At 45.8% G+C, this 23,801-nt stretch overlaps 1 protein-coding gene and 1 long non-coding RNA gene across 38 annotated transcripts in view; one reads left to right on the forward strand and one right to left on the reverse strand.

Moving 5' to 3' along the window:
- The window catches only part of Svil (supervillin), a 193,896-nt gene that overhangs the window by 138,838 nt on the left and 31,257 nt on the right, over nt 1-23,801 (reverse strand). For 24 of the 37 annotated variants that reach the window (XM_087591132.1, XM_087591130.1, XM_087591126.1 and 21 more), the window contains exon 2: nt 5,001-5,109. The exons of the other annotated variants lie outside the window; for them this stretch is intronic. The gene's annotated coding sequence lies outside the window, so the exon portion shown is untranslated. The remainder of the gene's footprint in view (nt 1-5,000; nt 5,110-23,801) is intronic. 37 annotated transcript variants of the gene reach the window in all.
- LOC148000210 (uncharacterized) lies at nt 5,076-9,379 on the forward strand. The gene is made up of 3 exons (XR_015641731.1): nt 5,076-5,301; nt 7,131-7,184; nt 8,758-9,379. It is a non-coding gene; the product is annotated as an uncharacterized LOC148000210 (long non-coding RNA).

Genomic DNA, 23,801 nt, shown 5'->3' on the forward strand with positions numbered 1-23,801 from the left:
TGACAGGTTGAAACTGAACAATCTAGTCAAACTGATATAAAGACTGGAGGCAGGGGAGGTCTAGAAAAAGAAAATAAAACAAAAATGGACCATGGTGAAGAGAATTCCTAGTGCAGTTGATATGAAAAGGGAGAAGGGGGGCTCGGGAGCCCGCTCAGAGATTAAGAGCACTTGTTGTCCATGCAATAGATTCAGGGTCCTTTCCCGGCACTATCAGGTGGCTCACAAGTGCCCATAACTCCAGTTCCAGGGGATCTGACACCCCTGGGCTCTGTGGGCAAGAGGCACTCAATCACACACACACACACACACACACACACACACACACACAGGTACTCATTTAATTTACAAAAAAATGAGAAGAGACAAGAGTTGAAAGTCAGGGCCTCTCTGGGGCCACTCCCTTCTTTCTCAAGGTATCCCCCACTTTCTATACTTGGTGTGCCTGTCTGGGAAGAGTAGGAGGCCTAGCTTTAGGGCAGGGCTTCTACCAAACAGCTCACTGGATTGATAGAAGCAGTTGCCCATAGTGTCTGGATGCTTCCAGGGTGTTTGTTTGTTCATGTACTTCTAAATTATGGCAGCTACTTTTATAATCAGGGTCTGGGCCCCTGGAGTCAGGCATCTAGTGCTCCCTGTTCTGGAGATTGGGGAATGTTCCCTGTCATGGAACCTGGCTTCTAAATGCTGGGTATTTCTCAGTCTCCTCCCAAGACATCCAGAGGCAAGGAAAGCAGTTTCTTCGAGTTTCACAGGATTTCAGGCACTTCCTCCAGACTCTCAATTCCCAAGATGCCCTTCATGCTTCTTTCCAGGAAGACTTTCCTAGACTGCCTTGCTTCCTGCTCAGGGACATCTGTCCTGAACTCATGCATTGATCTGTCAATAACAGGACAGTGGTAGTCAGGTCATCTTCAGGAAACTGATTCCAAGTTCCCTGTGAATAGTCAAATGAACAGGTGCCAGAGTTCCTTAGGCAGTACAATGGAGAATTTGAATATCTACCACAGCTCCCCCAGAGCTGCCCTTCATCTTCAGGTGACCTGTAAGACTAACAAGCAAGTGCCACAGAATTCGTTGTTACAGTGCACTGCTTACAGTTAAACAACGAGGAGAGTCAGTGTATGTTCAGTATAGGGCTTTGCTCGCTCTGAACATGCCTGGTCTGCAGAGGCTGAGGAATCCATGGGCTCAGGGAGCTGACACTTCATTTAACCTTCAGGGTTGTCTTGGCCACAGCAACGATGATCATGATCAGAACTATAGCATACTCATCAATCAGTACTTGGCTGCTTCTAAAAACCAAATGCCTCCTTAATAAAATTGTCAAAACAATTTTAAGACATACATACTTACATATATATACATACATATATACATACATACACACATACATACATACATACATGCATACGTACATACACAAATAACACCAAATAAAACCAAAACAGAACCAGAACAACTTGCTAGGAAAAGGTCTCTACTGGTAGGAACACTGGTATGACATCACCATGCACCTGCTAATAGCCTAGGCATGGCCCAGCTCCTTGCATAGAAACTTAACAGACTGCTGCTTTCAGCTTCTTATTCTATTAGCATTAAATCTAGGCGTGAACCAGTTCAAAGAAAACCATTAGTGAGAAACCAGACTGACAGTGAAAGAGACAAGCAAAGGACAATGACACAGTGAAAAGGTGCTACCCAGGGCCAGCCCGCAGAGACAAGGTGAGGGAAGGGCTCCTGTCACAGCGAGACAAGGTGAGGGAAGGGCTCCTGTCACAGCGCTCCAGGCCCAATGCAATGCCTTTAGAACATGGAAAGGAGAGTGCTCATTGCAACCTGGGGAGAGGGCAAACTGGGCTATCTGTGCTCCATCTTAACGGGTGGTGTGTGTGTGTGTGTGTGTGTGTGTGTGTGTGTGTGTGTGTGTGTGTGTTGTATGTGTGCACACTCATGCAGCAGTGAGACAAAAAATAAGACATAGACTATCCTGACTGACAGCACCAAGCATTTGCCCATATTATGTTATTTTGTGACCCGACATTTAGAATATTGCACACCAGAACACTATCTACAACCCAGTGGATATTCTCCTAAATAATGGATTATTAGTTAAGTAAAATTTGGTGATTTTCACTAAGTACATGTTAATGTTGACTCCATCAACAGTACCCACATTTCACATGTTTCTGCTCCTCTAAACCAGCCTGCTGGTTTTGATAAACCAGACTCCTCTCTGATATAATGTGCCTCTAATGGACATGTAAGCCTCAATGGATGCTGACAGAGAAACAAGGGCAGCCACTGGTCCCAAGGTACTCACAGTCCAAATAGCAACTGACACAGAGGACACAGGAGGCAAAGGAAGATAAATTAAATACCACAATCCTCTGACAAGGCCAGAACTCTAGCATGCCTCTGTCCTGGGGGGTAGCTTCCTGCATGACAAGCTCCCCATTTTGTGAGCTTGAGCTATTACTATATACATATACGTGTGTATACTTGCATACACACGCACACAAACAGACAGATACACACACACACACACACACACACACACATTTTCTAAAGCCTTTGGTGGAGATCGATGGGGTAGCTAGGTAACAGAATGCTCCTAGCACATACAAAGTTCTGGGTTCAAACCTCAGCACTGCAAACAAACAAACAAATGAATGAACAACAGCATCTGCTGACTTCTACTCCTAACCTCAAAATGAATAAGTAAGTAGCGACCATTGAAGAAAACCTCTTCTTGTTACATGACAGGCATGTGCTTACAAAAATACTCTGATATTATCTACAGCATCAGAATCTAAGATCCAACCCTGTAATTCAAAATTAGGATTATAACAATGATGATAATAATCATAATTACAATTAAACACACATATTGTTTCTCTAAGGCATCATGGTAAACACAGCACTCCAGTGTCTCATCATACGCTCACTCCAAGCACCCAGACACATCTGTAAGCATGGGAGAATGTGTGACGGACAGTCCAGAGTCTCTGGATTAGCCAGCATAGTGAGAAAACTATGACAGAGGCAAAGGGCTGGAAGGCTCTAGGGTGAGAGTAACATGTGCTCTGAGTCATCTTGACTGTTCCCTGAATTCCTGGGAACACTGAGGTCCACTCCCACCTACGATCCTGGTGAAAGCAAGGTTTTCCTCTTCTAACTTTGAGCGTATATATTTTCATAAAAACAAGATGACACCTGCGCAAATAGCAAATTTAAAAGCTTGTTATTCTGTATACTAGGTTTGATACAAAAAATATACACTAAGGGCTTGTGACGATGAGTTATAGAAGTTAGAGTCATCTACGAGGGACCCTTCCTAGAGGAATGAATGTGCCTTCGTCACGTGGCCTGTAGACCGGTCTGCAGAGGAGGTGCTTCTTGATTAATCTTTGATGTGGTTGATGCTATCCCTGGGCATGGTGGTCTTGGGTTGTATAATAGAATAAAGTGAGGAAGCCATGAGGTGCAAGCCAGTAAATATTCAGCACACCTGTTTCAGTTCCTGCCTCCAGGCTCTTTCAGACCTCCCTTTCTGATGGACGGTAACCTGAGGGATAAAATAAACCTTTTCCTCCCCAACTTGCTTTGATTAATGTTTATAACAACAATAGAAAAGCAAACCAGGACAGGCTCAGGCTCACTGTGCATATCCTGTGCACATACTCACAGTATGGTAGGAAGGTGAAGGATCCTGACTGAATCTTGATAACGGTCATCTTTTCTCTCCATCGCGTAAGATCCCTTGTTACCATCTCACCTAGTACTCTCCAAGCTTCAAGGATGAGGAGTCACATGACCAAGTGGCTGCCCTTTCAGTGAGATGCACATAAAGCCAAGAGCCTACAGCAGACTCTCTATCTCTCTCATACTTTCAAAGTCATAACCTTGAGTGAATGTGCACTTGTGAGGCTTTACACACAGCCTACAGACACTGCTTAGCACAACGTAAATCCCTTGCTTTCCTTGAGGTAACTCTGATATCAAGAGTGAAACCAAGCTGCATCAGTGACAGTGTATACTCACATACAGAATCAATACAACCCAGTAATTAGTGGGTAGGTGTCTATAGAAAGAGCCCCTGGATCCTCTGCTTCCTTGCTTATTTGTTTGCTTCCTGGTCCCCTAAGATCAAGCATATGTTCAAGCCCCATGACAAGGACTTCTAAATGCGAAGCCAAGTTCCTCCAGGTTTGTTGACAAACGGTCACTTGCAACACTATAGTTTCTTCTTGACCAAGACCAGTGGGTGTCCAAACTGCAGATAATACCAAATTCTAACAACCCAACTAACTAACTAACTAACTAACTAACTAACTAACTAACTAACTAAGGGGATGGGAACATACACATCCTGCATATGAGGGCAAAGGATGATTCACATAAATACAGCATGCAACTGAATGTGTCACTTCTGAAAATTCCTATTTCATATTTCTGTATCACATTGGCCATGGGTCCTTTAATCATAAAAAGTGAAGCTGCTTTATGGAAAAAATGTCCAAAATAAAGGGAAACAGTGCTCACAGAAACAATTTTTAGATGGAAATAGCAATAAAAAAGAAAAAAATTTAAAAATTAATCTGTGTCAAATCTTTCAAGCAGAGAATATAGAGCCCCAGCTTTCAAAGGCAGAGGCAAGAAGATCTGGAGTTCAAGGCCAACCTGGGCTAGTCAGTGTGAAAGCTGACCAAAAGAATCACATAAAAAAGAAGAAACAAATCTCCCCCAAACTTCCAGTTCAAATATAATTGTTCAACTCATAACTCAACTCTTCAAATGGAGGAAACTATCTGAGAGAGGAGGACAGGGCACCCAGAAACCATAGCTTCTTTCTGCACCCCTGTGACTCTAAGAAATGAGTAAGTTACTCCAGAAACATGAGGCGCTGTAAAGCCATGTGGCCTGAGTCAATGGATGGTAACATAAAAATACCGCTCTGAGGGTGCTGGCCACTAGAGGAGAAAGGCGCTATCAGATACCTGTTTCCTGCCAAACAACTATGAATCATTCCTCTTCTGAGCAAGTTTCACCCTTGATCTCACAGGGCAGAGAAGGAAATGAGCAGGTGTCCAGCTCCCACACTGCAGACTGTGACAAACAAGAGAAACAGGTTTTTAGGCGCATTATTAACAATGACCACAGCGGCTGCTCTAGGCATCGTCCACATATTCACAGCTATCATCACCAGCTCCGCTTATCAAAGTCTCTTTCTATAGCTCAGGAAGCAGAGGCATGGGTTTAACAGAAAAGAAGATGAGGAACTCATGTGTGGATTATGAGGTAGGCCTACAACTATATACACTTACAACAAAGTGGAGCACTAAAAAGGGAAGAATGACACTCTATCTCAATTATGTAGCAATGAATCTGACGTTTAAAAGCAACTCAGCAGTCATATCAATAACACTATTGGCTACAAGGTCCTATACACCATGAAGCTTGTCTGTTCTGCAGAATCATGCTACTATTTTCTTCCTGCTTATTTACAGAAAGATTGCTGGCTGGGATGATGATTACAAGTGTAAGGAATGATAGCTCTTTTTATCATATCCTAAAGTGCCCCGGAGTGTAGACAGTCTCAGGGCTGTACCCTGAAGTGTAGATAGTCTGTGGGCTGTACCCTGGAGTGTAGACAGCCTTGAGGCTGTACTCTGGAGTGTAGACAGCCTTGGGGTTGTACCCTGGAGTGTGGACAGTCTGGGGGCTGTACACAGTCTGTGGGCTGTACTCTGGAATGTGGACAGTCTGGGGGCTGTACCCTGGAGTGTAGACAGTCTGTGGGTTGTACCCGGAAGTGTGGACAGTCTGTGGGCTGTACCCTGGAGTGTAGACAGTCTGTGGGCTGTACCCTGGAGTGTGGACAGTCTGTGGGCTGTACTCTGGAGTGTAGACAGTCTGTGGGCTGTACCCTGGAGTGTGGACAGTCTGGGGGCTGTACTCTGGAGTGTAGACAGTCTGGGGGCTGTACTCTGGAATGTAGACAGTCTGGGGGCTGTACCCTGGAGTGTAGACAGCCTGGGGGCTGTACCCTGGAGTGTAGACAGCCTGGGGGCTGTACCCTGAAGTGTGGACAGTCTGGGGGCTGTACCCTGGAGTGTAGACAGTCTGTGGGCTGTACCCTGGAGTGTGGACAGTCTGGGGGCTGTACCCTGGAGTGTAGACAGTCTGTGGGCTGTACCCTGGAGTGTGGACAGTCTGGGGGCTGTACCCTGGAGTGTAGACAGTCTGGGGGCTGTACCCTGGAGTGTGGACAGTCTGTGGGCTGTACCCTGGAGTGTAGACAGTCTGTGGGCTGTACCCTGGAGTGTGGACAGTCTGGGGGCTGTACCCTGGAGTGTAGACGGTCTGGGGGCTGTACCCTGGAGTGTGGACAGTCTGTGGGCTGTACCCTGGAGTGTAGACGGTCTGGGGGCTGTACCCTGGAGTGTAGACAGTCTGGGGGCTGTACCCTGGAGTGTGGACAGTCTGGGGGCTGTACCCTGGAGTGTGGACAGTCTGGGGGCTATACCCTAGAGTGTGGACAGTCTGGGGGCTTTACTCTGGAGTGTAGACAGTCTGGGGGCTCTTCTATACCAGTCCCTCTTATTCTCAGTTACGCCTTTTACAAATACTATTTGAATAATTTTAGGAGCAATTTCTTCGGTTATAAAGTCTGGGGTTATACACCATCTTTAGCAGTGTGGAGAAGTCTCACCCAATCCATCGCAGGCCCTTGCCCAGAGGTCCCCATTCTGTAGAGCAGCCACACACTGGTTACCTGGTAGCCACCTCCACAGTTAAAATGTCAAGGTATCCCCAGTGCTTGTGTTCAAGTAACCCTTACTCAACTTAAAGTGTGGTCTCAACCACAGTAGTACGGACGCTGCTAACTCGGTAAGAAGTGAAGTAAGAAGTTACTGAACGCTTCCATTAAGTGAGCATACAAAAGTTCATGGCAATGTGAGAGAGAAAACAATATTCAAACAAGTTACAGAATTTTGTTATAACTGGCCTATTTTATTAGTGGTTACTTACTGTGCAGATTTATACACAAAATGTATCATAAGCATAGGGAAAAAACTATATATGGCTTGTCATGTTATCAAACCATGGTATCGGACACCCTGCAGGGCATCTTGGAAGCTACACCCACAACTAAGCGGGAACCACTGGATTACAAATGGGTAAGTATGAGTCTTTCTCTTTATGCTAAATAGGTGCCAGGCGATCGCTGGGGGAGGAAGGGGAGTGTGCTCACAGCAGCGCTGGCTTCAGCACAGGCCGTCACTACGGACCTTCTGATGCACTGCAATCTTCCGATGGTGTCGAGTAAATGTTGGGTTATGCTGCAAATCAATGAAAACTAACTGCTGAGGTCTTTACCAAGAAGTAAAACATTTCTTGGCTGTGAAATGGCAAGCCTTGAGTGATATAGAAAAGAGCTTTGTAAAGAAAACTCACAGCACTGTTGAAAACTTAACTGCAATATGGTTTAGTTTGTAGACTCGGGCTCCAAACAATGTTAGAAATCTGGCTTTCTCCTTGACTCAACACTCAACAGTCCTGGTGGTCACTGTGTACAAAGTATCACAGATCCAGTGATCCACCAAAGCGTTTGTCACCAAGGATACATATTCTGAGAGTAATGGGAACTAAGTGGGAAAGATTCGAATGGACAAATGACTTGACTGATATACACACACACTGAGTGTGTAAGAAAATGACCTGAATGGTCCACACGTACCGAGAAAAGCACAAGGAAAAAAAGTCACAGTAGGCGTGAGGGCTTCTATTGTAGATTACATCACGCCCAGGCGTCTCCGAGAAGGTGATGCTGGAGTGGAAGCTTGGGGGAGGTCACGGAAAGCCCTGCACAATCAATAATGAGCACGTTCCGGTGATGGAGGAACAAGGTCCAAGTCCTAGCTCTTGAGATAGGAGTTGGAGATGGGTGTTCAAGAGAAACATGGCTTGGTCAGTCTGGCTGGAAGAGAGAATGGGAAAGGAAGAAGACACAGCCTGTAGGCCAGGGAGGCTGGAAACCACTGAGCGCAGATACCCGTCATGGATTTGTAAAGACAGATGTGCTGGGCAGTGTGATCCCTTCGAGACTGAGATGCCATGACTAGAGGGCCAGCGAGCCCCAGGCTCCACATGACAGCATGTGGTACATGTCCCCAAATCACACGCTACAGCTAAGACAAAGTTTTCATCCAGGATTCAGAAACCAAAACAATGTTTAAGTGACTCTTGCTTAGAACAACTGTGGTCTCCTACTAAGGCTTCTTCCAGGAAGCTATCAACTGCCACCTTCTGTCTCCTCCTCCGTTTCGCCCCTGAGAGCAACAGCTCAGAACCTGATGGGAAGCCAGATCAAATAACCCACACAGGGCCAGCCCCAGGCTCCCCAGAGAGCACGGGCTTCACTTTTCATCTGACCCAGAGAAAATGGTTCAAGCTACTCCGAACCATCTGACGCTTCATCTGCTTCTCATTTTTTAAGTTTTACTGAAAAAACACAAAAAGTTTCCCAAGTCATTCACTTCTCCATTATCAGTCAAGAAAGAGACAGCTTGCGGGCACATAAGGCCAGCAGGGGCAACTCAGCTTCCCGGATGTTTCCCTGTGGTGACATTTTTGAAGTTCTTTAATGTCCTGCCACACACCATACATTTTAGAATGTGTGCCCTGCCTTAAAAACTGTACTGTTTTGCTCTGAATGATTACTCACTCAAAACTTTGGATTTTTTCCTACAGATTCTGCTACTAAAGACGGATTTTCCTGGCTTACTGATTTAAGATGTCCAGATCCACTCAGATATACTCTTCTCCTGAATCTGCACTGGAAGCCTCTGTTCACACAGCCTTGCTTCTACACTGACCAGCTGCTCCTGCCTTCCTCTTTGCTCTAGGCTTCCCTCAGGTCACCTGCTCAGATAACCACCACACTTCCTCCCCAGAGAGTTAAAACACACACAGTCAATGTCAAGCCCTCTGCTGGGAATGGATTGGTGTGGTTTTCTCGTTGCGTTCCTGTGCTGTAATGACCTAAGATGGGTTAGATCTGGAACCTCGGAGGTCTGTTAGATATTAACTGTGATGTGAAATGCTAGAAAACTGAGTCAATCTGAGTCTCTGCTATGAATCCAGACTGCTATCATTTTTTTTGTGTGTGCATGGTTCTAGAAGACTCTCAGAAACTCACACCACTCCCAGATATCACAGAAGAAGCTACTGAAACCTACAGCCTCACTCTGGGAAAAACTCCAAACAATAATACCTACACTAGCTATTATAGAAGAGAATTCAGCAAACTGTAGCTGCCAGGGCCAGACCTGCTGGCTGCTCTCTTTTGTCAATAAAGTTTTATTGAGACACAACCATGTTTATTTATTTTCATATTACCTGTTTTCTTTTTCTCCTTGCTACAATGGTGGCTGGAGGTGGATATGAATGACAGTGTCTTTGAAACATGAAACATTCACTCTGGTTCTTTGTGGAAAAAGTATGTCCTTGAGCTTTAAAACCAGTGATGTCTAAGTCATTGCATGTACAAGTTCATAAACTATAATATCGGTTTCCATAGGGGAAAAATTAATGTTAAAAAAATGACCAAGAACTGGCCACAGAAACAGGATCCCAACCAAGTCCTTGATACCTGACAGATGATGAAAACTGTCCTCTTTCCTATTTACCAGCTCTTTCCTATGCACATGCTCCCGGGGAAGCTGTGAGTGCCTCTTCTCAGAACCAAGACATCTAACACCAGCTCTCACCTGCTCTCTAGTCTGCCTCCCCACCTAGGCTGTGGGCTCCTCTGGGGAAGATCATCTTAGCAAAGCTGGAGTCAGAGGATGAGTGAAGGAATAGATCAACACTAGAAATAGCCTCATTTCTAGAGGATGCTATGCTGACCAGTTCAAGCATATATTAGTAAATAACAACAGAATTTCCCAACACAAGTTTCACTTTTAAAAAAATACTTTTTTTGTATCTTGGATATGAAGAAGTTTTAATGAGGCAGGAGTTAAGTGGCTCACACTGTTAATGCCAGTATGGGAGGCAGAGGCAGGCAGATCTCTGTGAGTTCAAGGGCTGGCTGGTCTACACAGGGAGTTTCCGGTCAGTGAGGGTATATAGTGAAAGCCTGTCTGGAAGAGGAAGAGGAGGAAGGGAAGAAGGAGGAAGAAGAAATGAAAGAGGAAGAGGAAGAAGGAAGAGAAAACGTACAACAAAGTTAGGTAGATTGGCTTAGAAATGAGTGTTAGCAGGCAGGCAAGGGGCAGGTTAAAATGTCAACTCCAAGCAGCTCCTGAGAAATTCCAGTGGCAGGAAGTACAGGAGAAATGACCTCTCACCCAAAGTGCTGGGGATGATTCCACATGTCCTATGTTTCCGATTCCGAGACTCTGTATGCACACACTGAGGTACCTTGAGGTCGGGACCCACCTCCAAGCACAAATCCCATGCCCATCTCCTACATCTGAAAGAAACTGCCTCATCTCAGCTGCCGCCTACGTTCTGACCATCATACAAGGACATATGTTTGACCTGTGGCACAGATTGGTGGTATTTCAAAGGTGTCAGACTTTGGTGAACCTGGGTTCTTAGTTTTCAGATTAGGGTGACTCAGTTTAAACCATGACTTTTATTTCAATTTAACCCGAGTTCTAACTGAGACTCTCATCTCCAAATGAAAATGCAAGGTATGAATACTCCGTGCAATCCAGTAACAGCCATGTGCTTCACTCAAAAGATTACACAAAAGTTGTTTTAAGTAGTAGTGAAGATGTCTTGGTTTGTGGCCTGTTTCTAAGTCTGTGCTACCAAAGAGTCCATGAGGTCATTCAATTTCCTGACATAGATTCCTTGAGAGTAAACACTGGCTTTGTGTGTGTGTGTGTGTGTGTGTGTGTGTGTGTGTGTGTGTGTGTGTTAGTTTGGTTTGATCTTCTAGTGTTGAAGAGTCAAGCCAGAGATTGATTTGTGCTAAGTACGTGCTGTTGCACTAAGGGACGCCACCACTACCAAGAGAAAAGTCTGTGTAACTTGCTCCACACAAACACTTGGTAACTGCAATGCCGAGAACACAGGTGATCTTTGACCAGGAAGACACAGCAAGGCACGCTCTGGAACTACATACAGGACTTCGCAGCGATTTCCTCTGGTCAAAGGTAAATGGTGAGACCTGTTAGGCTCTGGAGAGCCCAGCAGGCAGGCCAGGGGAGGTCATTCTGGCCCTGAGGTATTACCTCAAGGGGCCCCAAACAGCTGGCTCTTAGAGCACTGGGCTTGATTTGGTTCTGGGGAAATCAGAGCCAGGTCTTCTGTTTTTGACAACAGTCTGTGGCCACTAGGGCAGCATTTCAGCTGGCACTGGCCTGGGATGCAACTCCCTCCCATTTGGCCATATGGAAAGGATTTTCCAGCGCTCCGTTCCTGCTAGAATGTTTTCATGACCCTTGGGCTTGGAAGCATCTACTGACTGCTAGCCCCGGCAACAAGAGTTCCTCTCAGGTCACCAGAAGCCATCTGACCATAAGACCATCTTCACCTTTGAGACACCTCGGAATTAATGTGACTGACACACTGTGCTCAACTGTTTATGACTTGAAGACAGCTCAGTGAGGAAGAGCACCTCCTGCAAGCATGAGGACCCCAGTTTGAATCCCAGCACCTACATATACAGCTGGTGTGATCATGTACACACTGTAACCCTAGTACTATGGTGCTATGAGGGCTGGAGACAGGGGACTTGCTGGGCTTATTGCCTGGCATCCTGGTCCAGGTTCAGAAAGAGACTCTGTGTGGAGGGAGTAAGGTGGAGACTTATGGAGTAGGACACCTGACTGCCCCTCTGTATAAACCTTATACAGGCTTGCACACATATGTGAACATACACCACACACATGTACACACCCATGCACCCACACTCTTGTGAAAATACGCCACACTTGTGCACACTCATACACACACATACACAAGCACATATGCACATACATACAGATATATTGCACATATGCACATATACGCACACACACACATGCATACACACACGCACATATTGCACACACAGACTCACGAGGGGGAGAGGAGAGAAAGAGAGAGAGAGAGAATTTAAAAAATGTAAATTTCAGTAGAGAAACTACAGATATAAATCTCTCATCTCATCCCAGATGCCTAATGCCTTTTTTGTACATTCTCCTATACATGGGTCCCCAGCTTGGCCTCCACCCTAAATTTGTGACACTCAAATGTCACAAAAGGGTCATTTATTTTCCACCCCAGGCAATGCCTGTAGGCAAGCACTTGGGAAGCTTTCCACCCATCCCGGTCTTTCATCTAGTTGGGCTTTGGTAAGATCCCCAAGCTAAAGGAAATGTCATGGGGAGCATGAGGTCTTATGAAGCCCTCAGTGCTTGCCAGCTCTAGCATCAGGTCAGCTGCTCCTCCAGCCTCCCAGTCCTGCAGGGAAGGGGCAGGACAGCTCTTTCCCTGGAATACTGTTTGCTGTCATCCAATCAGGCAAACTATCAACAGCTTCGTGTTTGATAGTGTCTCTCATCAGTCACCATAGCTAATGCTCCACTTTGAGCCCAGAGCTCAGAAAGTCCAGAAGCCTGCTGGTAGACCCTGATGCCTAGGTTCTCTCATCTGGGGTGAAGATACTGTGTAAAATGAGTACTTACTTTCTTCTTAACATAGACATTGTCCCTGCTACTTTTATGTCAACTTGACACAAGATAGAGACATGTGAAACCAGGGAACCTTAATAGAAAAAGCCTCCCTCCATAAGATCCAGCTGGAGGGCATTTTCTTAATTAGTGATGGATGGGGAGGGACCTGCCCATTGTGGGTGGTGCTAGCCTTGGGCTGGTGGTCCTAGGTTCTGTAGGAAAGCAGGTCGAGCAAGCCACTAAGCAGTGTTCCTCCATGAGTTCTGCATCAGAACCTGTCTCCAAGTTCCTGTCCTGTTTGAATTCCTGTCATGGCTTTCTTCAGTGATGAACTATAGTGTGGAAGTGTTAGCCAAATAAACGCTTTCCTCCAAACTTCAGTATGGTACTTCATGCCAGCAATAGAAACCCTAAGACAGACACCAACAGAACTGAGGCCTGCCTGTTCTGGAGGTGGATCAGAAGAATTCTGCATTTGTGAAGAAGGCTCCGTAAGGCCTCCATAGATCATCACCTGGAGGAGTTAAGGTCATCCCAGTCAGGAATGAATCATGAGTACGCAGAAGACACAGCAGAGGTCAGGCTGTGCTGGAGGCTCAAGGTCTCCTGACGGTCTCCTTCCATAGCCCCTCAAACTCAGGAGCACGATGCTGGCTACATGCCTGGCCATCTTCTGTCGCTGGCTTTCTTAGGGCAGATCACGTGTATAAACACCTGAGGTTCTGTATATGAACTAGAGGAATAAGTTCCTCCAGTAACGTCAAAAGTTCTCAGATGACATAGGAAATACACCTGCAGTGCCCCAGGGGACTAGAAGCAGCAGTTAGTCACTGAAGCCACCAAAGCCACTGGAGCCACAAGCTCAGAGCCCATAAAATCCCTGGTCTGCAGGCTCCATTCCCTTCTACAACAGAAAAGACTTTGTGTGTCTGTGAGGGACATGTGTCCACATTCCTGTGCATGTGGATATGTCTGCATGTGTGCATGTGATATATAGGCACACGAGTGCCTCTGCATGTGAAGACTAGAAACTGTCAGGAATCTTCTCAATAGTTCTGTACCTTAGTTTTCAAAACAGTTTCTCTCGATGAACTCAGAAATCATCCAGTCACGTAGGGCACCTAGCAAAGGGCTCCGGGGATCTGTCTGCCCCGCCCCTGCCCCACCCTGCCCCGCCCCCAGGGGTGGTGTTACAGATGCATGCCACAATGCTTAGATTTCTTTTATGTGAGTGTTGTCGATATGAACATAGCTCCTCATGCTTGTGTAGCAGGTACTTGTGGGATGATGTCACAGGTGAGGCAGGTACAAGATAGAAGAAGGTCTGTCATTAGACAGCTTTTTATTTATTATAATTTTACAACAACAGATGGCGAGTCAGTGTGATGGGCAAGAATCCACTAGTAATCCTAAGAGTTGAGAGAAAGTTTTATTTTCTAAGTGGAAGCCAGCGCCATGTTGAATCATGTGATAACTCAAGCCCGGGAAACTTAAAGAAACTTAAGTTATCCCTGCTGTGTGATAAGTAGTTACAGCTCAGAGAGTTAGAGATAAAGCTGCTTTTTAAAGAAAATCTTTCAGGATACTCATATTCCTTCTAATGCGGGCTCCACAGGAATTTTGGGTTGAAATCCTAGTTAGACAAGCTACTTCTTAATGATAGGTATTATTAAAAGGTGGTTACGTTTGTTTTTAAAAAGAAGAGAGTACAGAGATTACCCAAATCACATGGGGATTTTCATCCATGGTTCGGGACTTAGGGAAAAATTAGTCACTGACTTCAAGTAGAGTATTGTGATATTTACAAGTTATTAAGGTTAAATAAAAATCTGTGGCTCCGGGTAGAGAGCTTGACAGATGGATATATTTTAGGCTAAAGTCCTGGTTTGATACGTTGCTTATTGATATTGAAATTGATAGAAAGTATTTACAAGTTATTAAGGTTAAATAAAAATCTGTGGTTCTGGGTAGAGAGCTTGACAGATTGATATATTTTGGGCTAAAGTCCTGGTTTAATTAAGTTGCTTATTGGTATTAGATTTGATAGAAGGTGTTTAGTTTGTTTTATGAATTACCCGGCTAAAGGCCATATGGCTTGTTGATGCCAGCTAGCGAGGGTTTGTGGTTACTTTTGATATTTACCACAACAGGAAGCTCAGACTCTCTTAACATGGACTCCACGGGAATTTTGGGTTTATTTCCTGATATCATAGAGTACAAAATCCTATCAGGCTCATTGTTTAACACTATTGTTTAGCTTACTTCCTCTTTTTAATTGTTTAATCTTCATAATGGGTGTGACTTTGAGTTTTATGGTTATATTATTACTCTGGGAGAGAGTGCAAGATACAAGCTTTTCTGGTTACAGACTAAGGAACACAGTACTTAGGAAGAAATTGTCTTTGTGTTTTTAAAAAGTGTGATTAGGCTCTGGAAACCTCACAGAGTCATACTGATCAGATTTTAGAGAGGTAGACCACCTGAAAAACTAGATTCAGAAGAATCAAACAAAAAGGTACCTCGATTCTAAACTTTTGTCTTGAGAGTTGTATTTTGCAGAGTGTGCCTACTTCAATTCCTGATCTCAAGGACTTTCAGCTGGGTCCAGTCAGGATACATCGGCTACAGCATTTGCTTCATTCTTCCTACCCCTTACCCCCAAGGATACCTCAACGCTCATGTACAGCTTGAAGAAGTTATGGAGGATTAGTCGCCCCAATTCCCTGGACTTTGGGAGGCTGAAAGTGGTTATTCTAAAGTTGTTTTTATGAGGAATTTAGAAATGGTTGTGATTTAACAAGGAGGAATTAGCTAGATTGAGTTATATAGTCATAATCTCATTTGATAGCTAGACTAGGATCATGTCTTTGCTTTGGTATAGAATTTATTTGTTACAAAAGTTTAAAAGTACAAGGTTTAGAGCCAGCCCTTCTATTGATGTCATTACAAACTTCTGATCTGAGTTGATTATACATGTGAGTTAAGGGCCAAATAGCAAATTCATGGCTCTAAGTTTGTGAGAGTACTTTCAAGATAATATTTAAGATATAAAGACAACAGTCCAGATTGCCTTATATAGATAGATGTTTTTTCAAAAACGTCAGAAATCCACAAAATTTGAGATTTAAAGTTATTTATCTTTTGTTGAGACATATCTGCTCCTGACAGTTCCCCTTTGGTAGATTTAATGAAGAAGTTGAACCTCTCTATCTGCAGGTCAGGCAATACTCTGTGGCTAGGCAGCCACTGGACAAAACTGCCTGTTTCATCTGCAGACTGATAACTGTCCAGAAAAGGACAAATTGTGTAGAATAGTTGACTGATCAGCCCTTCAAAAATCTGTATTTCAACAGTCTGTCAGTTGATTTGGGGCCAGAAGGCCAAACACTTGCGCTCACACGTTACCAACAGAGGACTGTGCTTGTAGAGATTTGTCTCTACAACCTCTCAGTTCTGGAAGCTGTGTTAGGCTTCCTATGTGTATAGATATTTGGTCATTCTCAGATTTCTGATGGGCTTGAAGACTGATCATAGTCTCATAGCCTATCAGGCTGTTTAACTCTGAAAATACATATTTTATTGGATAGTTATCAGATAGTATACAAGCTAGCCAGGATATAACATAGATTTTTAAGCCTTTCTTAATTTGGAATGGATAACTGAATGTTCTGTTTAACTGATAAAGTGTTGGACTGGGTGTTAGATATACTTTATGCTTTTAATTACAAAAAGATAATAGTTGTGCTCAGCTTATATTTGAGAGAAAAGCTTTTTTTAAATTAGACAAAAAGGGTGAAATGTGGGATGATGTCACAGGTGAGGCAGGTACAAGATAGAATGAGGCTTCTCATTGGACGAGAAGGAAGGATGGGTGGGAGAAAAGTCTGAAGGAAGAGGAGGAGACAAGAACGGAGGAGGAGAGGGCCGCCACTGAGAGAACATGGAAGCTGGTGTTAAGATTCCACTCTGTACCTTTACAGGTTGTTATGAATGTTCTTAAGGGATGGATGTGTACAGGGCTTTGTATGTTTAGGTGGGCAATTATATCTTATCGATTGGATCAGGGGTTATTGTGTTGTGTGTTCTTTCCTGTGGGGAACTGAGTTGGGAGAGTGTGTGGTGGCAAAGACACTGGGCGGACATGGAGTTGGGATGTGTGCTTCTGGTACGATATCTAGCAGGTATCTTGGGGCACTGCGCTTCCGGATCTAGTGGGGGATAAAAGACAGCTTTTTATTTATTATAATTCTACAACAGCAGGTACTTTCCTGACTGAGGCATCTCCTAGATCTTGTACTTCTATGAGAAGTATTTTGTTAGTCAAGCAATTGCCTAAAACCAAAAGCATTGAGTGTGGATTTGAAGATCTAAAGATGAAGGGGGAGAAGGACAGCCACTTACTAAACACTGACAAGGAGGCTGGAGAGAGAAGGATGGCCCATTGTTACAGAAGTTCTTGGCTGGAGGGAGAGGGAGACAGAGAGGGGAAGGGGGAGGGAGAGTGGGGGGAGAGAGAGGGGGAGAGGGAGAGGGAGAGGGACTAAGGCAGTGGTTCTCAACCTGTGGATCATGACCCACTGCGGTTGAACAACTTTTGCACGGGAATCAAATATTAGATATCTTGCATATCAGATATTTACACTAGGATTCATAACGGTAACAAAATTACAATCACTACTTAGCAACGAAAATAAATCTACGGTTAAGAGGTGATACAGCATGAGGAACTGTACTAAGCGGTCACAGCACTAGGAAGATTGAACTACTGCTCTACAGCATTCTTCATGGGACATACCCTACGTTGAACCCACTATCCACACCCCTGCCATGGGGACACCTGATACAGCTGCCTTCCCAACAGAGGGAGGCATGGCACCCTTAGTGATCATCGGACTTAGTAAGTTGAGAAGGACTGAAGTACAGGCTTCAATGTGGCATCAGAGGTCTTTCTGGTGCAGGCCTTTAGACTCCAACCTTGTCCGGGTATCTCATTTGTGGGCATGTGTATGGTCCCAGCTCTGCAAGCACTAGGCTCAGTCTCAGCTGGATGGCTTCACACATATCCCTTGTAGCTGGGATGTTTGTTCTCTTCCTTCTCAGCTTAAGTTCTGGGACCACAAAGGTGTACACTGTGAAAGCACAGAGTGGGTAGAAAAGAGGTGGAGCTGGGGGTGACAGTAAGCAGAAAATGTGGGTGCTATCTGAAGGGTGAGTCTTGGGGACAGATGAATGTATGTCAGCACAGGGTACTGATTGTAGGACAGAATGATATAGGCCCTCCTACAATAGGCTGCAGAACCATCCCACAGGTCCACTGGGAAGGAGATTCTTTCCATGGGAGAGTGAGATTGGGATTTGATCAGGAGAGGACAAGGGGCCACAACTGGACACTGAACAAAGCAAGAGAGAGGGAAGACAGGTGGGCAGCCACTGGGCAGCCCGGGAATGAAAGCCAGATGAAGGATTCAAAGCAAACATGAGGACTTCTAAAGCTGGAGTGGTGTGGGGGAAAGAGGGGGAGGTTGGAGAGGAAGCAGACACAGGAAAGACACGGAACTTCACAGCTTTGCTAAAGTAACATCCTCCTGCCTGTTTCAACAGTATTTATCAGCCACAGAAGGCAAGCAACAGTCTTAAAGTCCTCTTTCCTGAAATCCCCTTCCTAGAGGATGATTTGAGCATGGAAGCTGTGGGGAAGCTGGCCTCCCCGTCTCTCTAACTGCCTGCAAAGGCAAAGGAAGCCTGAAAGCAAAACCAGCAGGCACTACTAGATCACCAGGCTTCCCCTGGCCTCCTCTGTCAGTTGCACCTCCTAACTACTGGACACCAGGAACCTGTGTCTTCCCTGGAACGCAGCCAAGTACTGCTGCTGAGACACAGAGAAGAAACAGGGAAGGTGAACCTCGGCCCTCCATTACACCTTCCTGTGACTCACTGCAGGCATCAGATGAGACCCAGCCCAGGGGAAAGCTCAGTGGTGACAACCTGCCCACGCCCTTCCTGCTTTCCCCAGCCCCAATCTGCAGCCCATCAGACACTTCCTGGGTGGAACTGGCAAGCATGGCCTCTCAAAGGGATCTAGTGGGCACATAGGCACCGGCTCTCCATTCTGCTTCTCTTCCACCTGATGTCAGCATCAGATAGGCTTCTGGTGTTCTGGACTTAAATTCTAGGCACACAGGATTCACACTGTGAAAGCACGGCTGGGTATGGAAGGGAGGAGTCTAGAGTAGCCAAGAATGGGGCAGGAGGGGAAGTGACTGTAACCAGAATATGTGGGCACTACCTGTAGGATTGGCCTTGGGGACAGAAGAAGGTACGTCAGCACAGGGCACTGAGTAATAGAATAGAGAGAACTGGGGACACTTCTGAGAAATACAGACTTATGTTCAATGACCAATCTGCTGTTCCCAGAGAATAGGAAATGGGGATCTTGGTGGTGGGGAGCAAAGACCCAGGGTGCACAGGGGCAGAGCTGGCAGGTTCACTGGCACACTTATAGTTAACTCCTAGTAATGGTCTCCCAAGCCAGCACATCCTCTGCAGAGACACTCACCACTTTCTCCTTTGGGGAAGCTTCTCCTGGTCACCTACCTGAACTTGCTTGGACCTTGGGAACCAGCACAATATGCCTAGGCTCCTGCTCCCCACACACTCTGCCCTACTTCCCTGAGGAGAACACAGCAGAAGTGAAACTATCTCTAGGAGCTCTGAACAGCCGCAGGGACGGACCGCAGGGACACAAGGCATCCTCCACCTTCCTGGCAGCTAAGGACAAGACACTCAAGCAGCAGGGTTAGAGAGAGTCATTTCAAAGGGCCACCCGGGCCCTGCACATCACAACACAATATCAAGCCGCATTTTGGTTAATTTTGAAAATGCCTGGAAGCAAAAGCCCCCAACGTTAGCCACCAACCAAGAACATTAGAATTCCTTTCAGGCTGGAATGGACACTAGAACCATTTGATTGACTATCTCCCAGCTCACCAGTCTACCTGGTGCAGCGTCCCCGTCTGAGCCATGCAGATATCTCCATCACTGCACTTCTCCATGAGGCCCAGCGGCCTTGTCAGCAGACTGCCTGACACTCAGGAGGCTGAGGCAGGCAGGAGGACCACAGTCAGTTTGAGATCTGCTGGGTCTCTATAGCATCTCAAAAACAAAATAAGAATCTCCTTAGGCTAAATTCAAATCTGTTTTTATTATTTATGTAATAAGATAGGTTCAGTGATGTGTGTCTATGTGTCCATTTGAGTGTGAGCATTGTGGGTGCCCATGGACTCCAGAGATCTCAGGTCGTCTGAAGCTGTGATTACCGGCAGACCAGCTAGCAAACATGGGTCCTGGGAACTGAACTCATGCCCCCGAAGAGCAATACATGCTCTTAACCACTGAACCCTCGCTCCACTTCCATTTTTGTTCATTCATTCATTCATTTGTTTGTTTGTTTACACACTATCCATTGACTCCCAGACCAATGTGTCAAATGAATATGAATTGAAATGAGTTCCCCTAACTACATAGCAGTCATGGAGAGAGCAATTGGAAGTGGAGCACAGACTGATACAGAAATGTGGGACAGGAACTGTGACTGTCCTAAATAATGAAATTTTGGCACATATTAGAAAGACAATCTTTTGGGGGCACATAAGAGATCTAATTGCAAACTTGAGCTTTAGTTGCAAGCTCCGGGAAACGTGAATTCAGGGAAGGAATTCCAGCCTGAGGGGTACTACCAGCTTCCTGGGAAGATGGCCTGGAGTGGGGGAGTGGCACCTGGAAGACGGCCAGGAGCAATCAGTCATGTGGTGTTCACGTCATCAGCTGCCCAGGGACTCGCAAGAGGGCTGGAGGAGGTGGAGGGTGCGTAATTACTGAGTTTTATGAAATGTATATGAGATGAAGGGCGTGGGGGTGTAGATGGCTTGCCCAATATGCAGAATCCAGAGTTTGAGCCTTAACGTTAAAAAGAAAAATTAATTCTGTGAGGTTACAATGAACCCCTGTGCTTTGCCAGGCTACAATGTGGACATTCTCCCATGCTCTCTAAATGCAAGGATGACACACAGACCAGACATGGAGGGGCAGGCCTAGGGACGAACATAAGGAACCAGAGGCTGGGGGTGGAACTCAATGGGCAGACGGCTCCCTAGATTCAGTCCCCCAGGTCAGGAGGCTGAGAGATGACAGAGAAACACAGACAGATGCTAAGGCAGGATTGTACTTCAATCCCCAGGTACATCTACTTAGCTGAAAAGGCATATTTGAGAAGAGTATGTAGGTTGTGAAAAATCAAATAACCCCTGCCTCATATAACTAAATCATGATGGTGCTGTTAGCGGCACAGTTCAGTTTTCAGCCCCAGCACTCCGTTGTCTGCTTCTTTGCCACTTGTTGTAGTGACACAGCACACTGGTGAACACTGGGGAGACAGCCATCGCCTTCCACCCATTCGTTAAGTCTCAAAGAAAATCCAGCGCCCCTGAGTTTCTCCTCCTGTTTTAGGAAGCAGCCATCTCCAGTGTTAGAATCTAAGAGGAAAAGAGTGAGGAGAGCGGGGGATTCAAAATCCAAAGCTGGAAGACCCATGTGTGGTGAGATGGGGTGAGGTGGTCTAAACTTGAGCTGCAATCACAGAGGGACTCCTGCTTCAAGGATGCCCCTCTGTACCACAGGTGGATTGACACATGATTTCTGTAATTCTCTAGGTTTTTTCTACTGTGCGTGCATTCATTCATTCATTCATTCATTCATTCATTCATTCATGGTACCGGAGATTGAACCTAGGCTTTCAGCATGTTGAGCATCCGACGTTAATCTCTCCCACTCAACCATGCCTCCCGCCCCAGCAGGGAATTTCTATCACGACTGAACTTGCCTTGACTGAACTTGCCATGAGCCAGCCTCATCTGTTACAACGGGGATCTGCTACAGCAAACAACTAAGTTGCCCCAATTTCTGCAGTTATAGCTCCCTCTCTTGCATTAGCAGGCTATGTACAACAAGTATTTCCAATAACTCACGTAGCATGCCAAGGAAGCAAGGGTGGACAAGTGGACTGCAGGTTGAGTGCAGACTCTTTCAGGGTGTGTGGACCACGTGGACAAAGAACTCAGATCCTTTTGGTACTCCCATACTCCAGGGTGGAGGAATTTCCCTAAGTAGAGGGGGTAGGCCCTCACTTTGGGCCTCCGAACTGAGATTCTAGTGGCTATCTATATTACTTCCCTGCTTATCTACAAAACACTGCAAAATTGGTAAAGGCATTTTTGGGGGGCAGTCGCCCTCCTAGTCAGAGGAAGCCCAGATAAGGTGAACTTGGGCAGCGAGATGGGACCCAGTGCAACTAAGGAGATAGAAGTCGCACTCCATTGTTTGGAGAGGTAGTAGGGATGAAAGGGGTTTTATCTTCAAATGGAAACTCTGATTCCATCCTTCCTCGTCTCCTTAAACATCTGTATCTTCACATCGGGTCCCACAGGCCTCCGTTCTCTGGGCGTCCGTCCTTCAGTCTGCCTCCATGACTCAGCCCTGACTTTCAGGTTGTTTGTCCAGCTCCAGCTCGGGGTCAGACAGTATTGTCCCAGGCTGTCTGTTAAAGGAGGAAGACTTTGAATAGCGAAGAATAGCATGGTGGGGATCTTTGCCCTGTGGAACAGGAACACGCTGGTCGCTGAGGTAGGCGTTAGGAAGGATGGCTGCCACGTATCTGCAGCTTCTTTCTCCCTTCCATCCTGTTACTGTCTTTCATCTTCCTCCGAGCTTTCTGACATGTGAGCTGCCCTTCTTACGCTCAGAGGAATCACTGTCAGTGACAGAGAGGAGATTATAGGCTATATTTCTGCCTCCGAGCTTCCTGTGGGCGGCCGGGGAAACAAGTGGAGATAGCTGACACGAAGGGATTTTTGTCTCAACCTTTTCGATTTTCACATCCATAAATGTGTGCCCAAAAACCCAAGCACTGTGCCCGGTGGAAGGGCTATCTACTGACAGAACAGAGTGGCATCAGCTCTGCCCATTCATGGGCCTCCGATTTCCTAACGCTCTACAATAAAAACTCACAGCTCCTTGTTCGGCATCCACCATCCAGCTCCTTCCGGTTAGGAGCTGCTGGGAGAAGCCTTCCAAACATTCAGCTATCGCCCAATGACCAATCATGTCGTAACTAAGGCTCTATTTAGAAATCCATCCATCTGGCAGTGAGATGCTCGTGCTTCTACTGCAGACAGGACGGCAACCCTCGCTGCCAGTGTGGAGCTGCAGGATGTTAGCAGACTGATGCTGGCAAATCTTCCCAGAGGGTACTGTAGTGACACCCCCGGGGCCTGGGCAGTGCTCTAAGGAGGTAGTTGCGTAAGAAAAGCCATAAAGCAGGTGGCAAAATGAGGTATTTCAGAGTGAATTTACTACTAAAGATTGTCAGAGATTCCAAGAAAAATGACTGATGCCTAGAATGTTTCTGTTAACTTCACCATCTTTACGACGTGATAGTCGTGCTGGGTGTGATGGGAAACATACCGGAAAGCCAGGTGTGCAGTGCACACCCGCCATCTCAACACACAGAACAAGAAGCACGGATATGGCCCCAGGTTAGAAATCAGCCTGCGTTACACAGCAAGACTGTCTCAGGAAGCAAACACATAAGAGCAACCACACAAAAAAAGAAACCAATAGACAGACAAGAAAAAGCATTACAATGTAACGGCTGTATTAGGAGCTAAAGACAACTGAACTTAAATTCATAATGAACTAATAGTTTAGCAAAATTGTTCCTAAGGCCAATAGGTAGACAGGACAGGTGGTTCGGCAGGACAGTGTTTGTTGAGGAAGCTTGAGGACCTGAGAGAGTTCGGATTCTTAGAATCTATGTAAATAACTGCCCTCGAGTGTAGTGCCCATCTGTAATCCTGGCAGAGCAAAAGGACCTCTGGAGCAGGCTGACTTCTTAGATTTGCCAAACGAGTGACCTCTATGCTCAAGTGAGGTGCCTGTCTCAATGCATAAGGCAGGGAACAGGGGAGACACTCGATGCCGACTCCTGGCCTCCCCAAACACGCACACATGTGAATACACAAGCACTCACATAAACACGTGCACACACATACACGCACTGAAGAAAAGCAC

The sequence above is a fragment of the Rattus norvegicus genome, chromosome 17, assembly GCF_021556685.1.
Source record: "Rattus norvegicus strain SHRSP/BbbUtx chromosome 17, alternate assembly SHRSP_T2T, whole genome shotgun sequence".
Taxonomy (NCBI): Eukaryota; Metazoa; Chordata; class Mammalia; order Rodentia; family Muridae; genus Rattus; species Rattus norvegicus.